Raw genomic sequence first — 7,954 nt, 5'->3', positions numbered from 1 at the left:
ATAAAATGCATAATTTTGATATTTTTTTTTCTTCACTATGAGATTTCTTTAAAGGATGGATTAAGTTTTCTATGTGTGGAGTATATGAGACACTATACAATCATTAGCAGAACTGACTTACTTCTGAAACCCTGAGAAGCTCTTCTTTTAACTGTGGGCTCATCATTGTGAAGGCATCCACTCTTGTCCAGCTCACAGGAAGAAAGGTACCCTGTGATTCAACCACTGATGGAGACTTTGTCCTGAGAGTTCAGCAGCAGCAAGGAATGTGACCCTGGCTGGGGAGAAGGGTCCATATAAATGTGCACGTCTGCTGTCCTAGGCATGCGTTCAGGACAAGCGTTCTTGTACTACAATGACAAGGAAGGAAAGAATAATGAAATGTTACAGCCTCCTAAAAGTTATTAATGTGTCAGACATTTATTGCTCAGCTTCTTGGTAACACTTTGTGAATAAAGCTATGCACTTCATTCAGACGTTCATTATTGTTATATTTTCCATCCAAAACACACTAACCACAGTCAGTCCATGAAACTACTGCAAGGAAGTATTTCACCCTTATTTTTATTTTATAGATTTAACACTTGACCTGAGAACTTAAATAACCTTTTCCACTACCTGAAGGCTTTAGGGAAAACACCTAAAGTCCTGGTGGAAAGCTCACAGCTTGTGTATTTGTTCCATAGTACAATTGTTTTTCCTTTAAACAAATTCCTTACAACTTAGAAACCATCACTGCTTCTATCAGTGGAAATATGAAATGGGGGTACTATGACAGACAGTAACCTCAGAGTTAGCAGAATGAACATTCTTATTTTTCAGAGAAAAAATGTAGTGTAAGAAAAGCTGCTCAAATAACAGAATTTGCCTGAGTTAACAGTGATGGATGTGGACTATAAACACATGTGGACTAGCCTGCCATTCAACCCTCACAAGGTCATTGTCTAATGGGTCATTTTATTGAAAAATTAGGAAAATTTTGAGGACATTTTCTTCATCTTTTTTCTTCTCCATGTCACACACACCTTTTCCTCTGATGTGGGTCATTGTTTATTATTATATTATTAATAATTGTATATAATCTGGAATTTCTATGCCTTAGTCAAATTATTTTCTGCCAGCATGTCAGTCTGATACCACTGTTCTTGGTCCACGAGAATCTTCATGTATTCATCTTCTTGGCTCACTGACAACCTGCCGAAGTTTATAGATCAAAGCATCCATCTGGTAGAATGGATCATAAGCGGATATGGCCTACCCTCCTTAAGTGCTTTTTGGACACAATTAGCACACGTCTACTCCACTTGTGTTGCATTAGGACAAGCTAGCTAAGGAGTCATGCACAGATGTGATGAAGTGGATAGCACTTCAGCATGATCCCACTCAATGGTAAATGGAAAAGTGACTGAATTTAGTAGACAGACATTCATTCCCACTGAAAGACCACATAAGCAAAATGTTTCCGTTATCTTGTGTTTTGATTTTGTGTCACTCTAAACACAGCTTCCTAAATGGCAGAGCCGATTTGACAGTCATAACACTGTGTAGTAGCAAATGTTATAAAATACTTCTATTTTCTAAGTTTTTTTTTACTTTAGCTATAATGAGAACATGACTGAAATGAAATTCATTGTTTTATACTTTAAATTTTCAGTTTCTGCCTGAAGCTAACAACTTTTATGAAAGATGCTTTTTTTTTTCTGTAAAAATATAGTGCAGGATAACAAAGCCATACTTACATCAGACTGGAGCTCACATAGACTCAGTTGCATCTCACTGAATACACACGTTTGCATCTTCAACTCATCGCTGCTCCAAGCAATAATAAAAGACATGATTGCATATGCTTCTCAGTCTGAAATGTTACTAGCCTCCCTGCAACGTACTGAATAAGCATTAAAGCAATGGCCTAGCTGAGTGGAGTCTGAATATGCAGCGATGCAGCTTTGCTCTCAAGCAGCACTCACAGGGTCCCTCCATTGAATTTGCATCAAGCAAAAGAAAAAGGAAGTTGAAAAGAGCTCTTGCATCATTTGTGGATGTCATTCAAAGTTACTGTAAGGCTTACTGTACCTGAACGGTAATATCATAGACAACAAAATAGTGTACTGCTGTGGAAAATAAAATTTAATAAGGAGACCTCATTTTCTTGTTGTTGTTGTTGTTGTCAGAAAGGTATGGTAAAATCTAACCAAAAATGCTTGCAAAAATATTTATTTTATCATTATCTAATGCTAAGAAAGAAATAATGATTATTTAAATAAAAATCCAAATCAATGCATTTATTGATATTAGAAGAAATAATTCTTTAAATGTTAGGAATTATTTTTGAGCAAGTTTTAAATTTAGAAAGAAACAAGAATGCCAACAACACCAGTGCTAACCTGATCTTCTCTGGCAGTTCAGAGTTTTACTGTGGAGCAGGTAAAGCAGATCTGTTTCCCCCCTTCCCTCCCCCCCCCCCCCCCCCAGTTTCCCCCTCTGCTGTTGCTCTCCTCAGTCTGGAAGTGACAGCAGCCCCTCTAATCCTCTTGCTGTTACTGTTACTAAGGATGAAATAAATACATAAGGCAATTGGTAGGAATTAAATGTTACATAATGTATCTTTTGATATTGTACATTTCTGTAGCTATAAAAATATTAAAATGTGACCATTGATCTGTAATCACCAGTCATGCTACTATTTAATAATCATTAAACATTTCAAATCAATCTTCTTGATCATATAAGGTAAACATAGAAACAGATGTATTCAAACTAGTCCAATGTGTTTTTAGTTGGAAAATTTCATGCTTAAAATTAGGACACGACATTTTTAATCCCTTTCGTTTAAATGTCAGCAATAAGAATTCATTGTGTTCCTTCAGTTTAAACCTACACATTCCACAATTTCTTGGACAAAGTCATTTGATTTACTCAAAAATAAAATTTCTACCATTATTACTTTCTTGAATTTTCTTACTTGAAAGGTCAAATTCCAGAGGTTTCCTTTGTACTAAATTTTAGTATTTTCCATGACTTCTTCCATCTTTGGTATAACTGAGCATGTCCAAGGATGTTTTTCCAGGTGCCCTATGGGCGATTATAAATAAGGAAGGATGAGACGTGTGCTTACGTAGACAGATGACTAAGGTGTTGAATTGCCTTTTCTTAAAAGGAAGCCAAATTTGACCTTTGAACATATAAAAACACAGAAGTAATAAATGGTTATTGAGGAAAAAGAAAAAAATGAATGAATAGTTTTTTTAGAGAAACATTAAAACATTGAATAAATTGTGATCCACAACATAAGATGAAATTTAATTGAGTTTAATTTCTAAGAAGCAAGGCATATATGTATATAATATATTTCTTATATAAAATAATATCTTATTTATGTAGAATCTTGTTTACAACAAAAAATGTTTGTCTATGTGTGTATATATAAATATATAATCATTTTTAAAAATATAACATTTGTTCACATTTACTGGCATATAATGGATTTTTAAGATAATGGTTCATAAACAATATCTACTTTAAATAATTGAAATAATCATATTATACCCCACTTTATGTTTGTAAAGTAATGACTTGTTCAACCCTGTTTGGAATTAGGTGTATTTAAGGCTTTCATTTAACAAGTTTATAGCTGTAGCTTCTGGTATTCCTAGGAAGAACACTCTCAGAGAAACCTCCCTGGTCCAGTCTCTTAGACTCATTCTGCACTCTCTTGTACTGTGTTCCCTAAACCTTTGGTACCGGACTTACAATGTACATGTATGTTGGGAATGGGCTCCACATGTCTGCTTGTTGACTGCTTGTGGCTTTCCATAATGTTCTATATCATTTGCAGACAGATGTTTCCTGTATGAGAGGGAAGGAAAGGGAAATTATATAATTGAAGTATAACACAAAAACAATAAAATGTTTTTTAAATCATTGATACAATCACGGTAGTAGAGCATGACTTTAGAATGTAGGTGGTAGAGTGGCCAGCCTGGACATATCATGAGCTTAAGCCAACTAGAACCACATACTGAGAACCCGTATCAAAAAAAAAAAAATTTAAAATTCATTCTCATGACAGTTCTTTTTTTCATATACATTTATTTTGTTACACATGCATAAAGCAAACTACATACAGCAGGGTGAACCATGTGACAATCATAAGTTCTTTAAATGTTACATTCATAGTGATTTGGCTATTTGTATTTGTCAAACTTGAAGTAAGCATCTTTCCTGTCTAGTTGGATCTAAATTTCTAAAGGAAATTCAATATCTATCATATCTCTTCTCTGTTAACTCCTTTATCTTGATCTAAAAAGATATTATCCCCTAGCCAATGAAACTTGATTGAAAAACTAAACTATGTGATCTTCAACACACCTCAGAAACTTGAGAAGGAATAAAACTTAAATTCCTGAGTGCACCAGCAGTGCAGGTTAGCAGCTTCCAAAACACACAAAATGACTGAGGCAGTTTACTGCCTGAACAGTCACCCAACACTCTCTATAACACTGTAGCCTCATCTTCAGCCTTCTGGTCCGATGTCTCTGGCAGACTTATTCGCAAGGCAAGAACTATTGAGGACTTGCTGACCTTGTTTTGGCAGAGTTTGGCCATCGACTCTGCCTGTATCTAAGCTGCCCGTTTTTAGGCAGAATTCTGTTTATGGCAGGAACAAGGACATTTTGCCCAGTGGCTGGTTTGCCACATTTGAAGCCATCTCCATAAGGAGGTTCTGTGATTTTCATCATCTTCTTTGAGGTTGGCTGGGTGTTAAATACCTTTTGAAACTATTGCTTAAAGGAAATTGATTAATATCCTATGACCTTAGTGATGCTTGTTCTTTTTTTTTTTTTTGGTTTAGAATAGGGTCTACTTGGTTTTTTTTTTTTCTGTTTTTTTTTTTTTTTTTTTTGTTATTAATTTATTCAAATTACCTCTCAGTTGTTAGCCCATCCCTTGTATTCTCCCATTCCTCCCTCCGTCCCACTTCCCCCCCATTCACCTCCCCTATGTCTGTGACTGAGGGAGACCTCCTCCCCCTGTATATGCTCATAGGGTATCGAGTCTCTTCTTGATGACCTATCCTCCTTCCTCTGAGTGCCAACAGGCGTCTCCATCCAAGGGACATGGTCAAATATGGGGCACCAGAGTTTGTGTGAAAGTCAGATCTCCTTCTCCACTTAACGGTGGAGAATGTCCTGTCCATCAGCTAGTCTGGGTAGGGGTTCAAAGTTTACTGCTTATATTTTCCTTGGCTGGTGCCATAGTTTGAGGAGGACCCCAGGGCCCAGACCCGCCTGTAGTTTTCCAGGACCCTCTGGATCCTTCTATTTCCTCACTCTCCCAGGCTTCTCACACCTAAAGTCTCAATAGGATGTCCTTCCCTCTGGCCCACTTTCCTGGTAGGTAAAGTTTTCCATGGGGACGTACCCCTTGGACTAGTGTCTCGATATAAGTGAGTATATACCATTTAACTCTTTTTGCTTCTGGGTGAACTCACTCATTATGATAATTTCTAGTTCAATCCATTTGTCCACAAATTTCGGGAATTCCTTGTTTTTGATAGCTGAGTAGTATTCCATAGTGTAAATGTACCACAGTTTCTTTATCCACTCTTCTACTGAGGGACACTTAGGTTGTTTCCATGTTCTGGCTATTATGAATAAGGCAGCTATGAACATTCTTAAATATTGTTATAAGTTACTACACACACACACACACACACACACACACACACACACACATATATATATATATATAATTTTATTTGTTTGTATAAGAATTGAAACCAGTGCTGCTTACATTCTTAGCAAGCATTAATATTTGCTTTCATAAGAAAGTACTTTTACTGCTCACTTTATTCATTCTGACATACTCAAATACTTCAAACAAATTTTGAAAAAAAATGATAAGGAATTTAAAAATTCTACTATATAAGTATTCCAGATCTTGCTTGGTATAGGAGTTTTGCAATTTGGGCATATAGAGATGGAGATATATATGATGTAATGTATATGTCTACTATATATATGTATGTATATGCATAAGCCCATATGTAATGTGTATTTGTGTATATATGTATGCATTTGTGCATTTCTGTATATGTGAATAAATTCATATATGTCTGTGTTTGTATATATGTTTATGTTTATATATGTATATGTGTATTTGTATATACGTATATTTATTATATTATCTATTGTTTTTATATACATAAGCATATCTATGCACACAATGCCATATATTTATTACAACACATATATGGTAGAATTTAAGGAAATGGGAAATATCCTTGTCTTGAATTATTTGTGTGTCTTCGCTCCTTTTACCTGAAAAGATCTTTTTCATCCTACAAACTTCATAAACATTTACAAAATCAAGGCCAGAAAAAGATGTAGACTGTATGAGTGGAAATACTTATCCTTTATGGCAGCATTTTGTCATGCGTACTCCACTCCATAATTATGAAAGTTGTCATCTTTCATTCTTCCTCGCAACAAGGCCCACACTCTGGTGCAAGATGATTTTGAACAGCTTTCTTTTGAGTAGCTTGTATCATGAAGGCAAGATATTGTCTTCCTTTCTCAAACACATACTTATAAATTGGCTGGGATTTCAAACCATCAAATTTGAAGTTCCTTTTTATGCTTGAGAATCATTACTCTTGGTTATTCTATTCAATATAAAGAAAGTCGAGTTCTTACAGATTGTGGACTTTCATCTCTTCTCCTAACTTCCTCTCTTTTCCGTTTCTTCTCTTCCCTTGCCATCCCATTCCTTCCCTCATTTTCTTTTCTCTTTCTCTCTGAAGAATTCAGTGTTCAGTATTTAAGGTGAAGCAGAACACAGGTGTACATGCAGGTGTTGGTGCAGCCTCCTGGGGCATCATGCAAATATACAAAGAGAGAAAGGGAATTTTGTGGTGTCATTGGAGATGCAAAGTAAGGTTACTGGTTTTCAATATCTGTTAGATGGAAATGAATTTGTATGTGAATGAATAACATAAAATATAAATGTTATTACAGAGGCAGAACAGATTATAAGGGTAAATAAGATAATACCGGGGTAATTAGTTTGTATTCATGTGTCTGTGTTCTCTATTTTCATACAGGAAGCCTCATCTTCTACATTATTGGAAATTGTAGTCTGGCTAAGACTGTTTTAAACTATCTATCATTTGTTGATCTGGGCAATAATTATACTCTTTTAGTGCCATGGGCCTTATACGTTTTCTTCCCTGCTCTCCAGGATAAATGAGCTTTCCATATTCCTTTCACCTACTTTTACTAGAACAGTTGCTACTCTTGCGGTATGTCTTTCACACATCAACACTATATATCTCAATGAGTGCACAAGTGAGAAAAACTATCCTTTAGTTTCTTACAAATATTACCAGAGGGGACACTCATTAAAGCTTTTGAGCACATATTCGAAATTTTGTACAAGAAAGAATAGAAAGCATTAATGATGGAAGAATACAATATTGAGGATTATAGAATCTTAGGTTATAGCTTTATGCCAGTTATAAGGCCTTGTATACATTCCCTAGTTTTCTTGAGCCTGAGTTTCTTCATTAGAAAGTATTAGTTATTATCCTTTTTCTATTTACTTATAGCTAGTATAGTGATTTAAAAGAAAAATGGGCCACACAGGCCCCAGCACTTTAACCTGTTTTTCTATTTGGAGGCACTGTTTGAGAGGCTTGGGTGGTGGAGGACGTATACCACTGAAGGTAACGTTTGGATTATCTGGCCTTGCCCTATTTAGTTTGCTTTCTCTACTTCATGTTTGCATTTGAAGATGTGAGTTTTCAGCTTCCTACTCTTGTCCCCACACTTGACCCTGAAGTCATGTCTCATGGTCGTGATAGACTCTTATCTTTCTGGAACTTTAAATCAAGTAAACTCTTTCTCTAAATTGCTTTTGATCGTCGTATTTTGTCAAAGCTACCAAAAAGCTAATT

This window comes from Acomys russatus, chromosome 10 (assembly GCF_903995435.1).
Source record: "Acomys russatus chromosome 10, mAcoRus1.1, whole genome shotgun sequence".
In the NCBI taxonomy this organism is placed as follows: Eukaryota; Metazoa; Chordata; class Mammalia; order Rodentia; family Muridae; genus Acomys; species Acomys russatus.
This window is presented reverse-complemented; position numbering follows the sequence as displayed.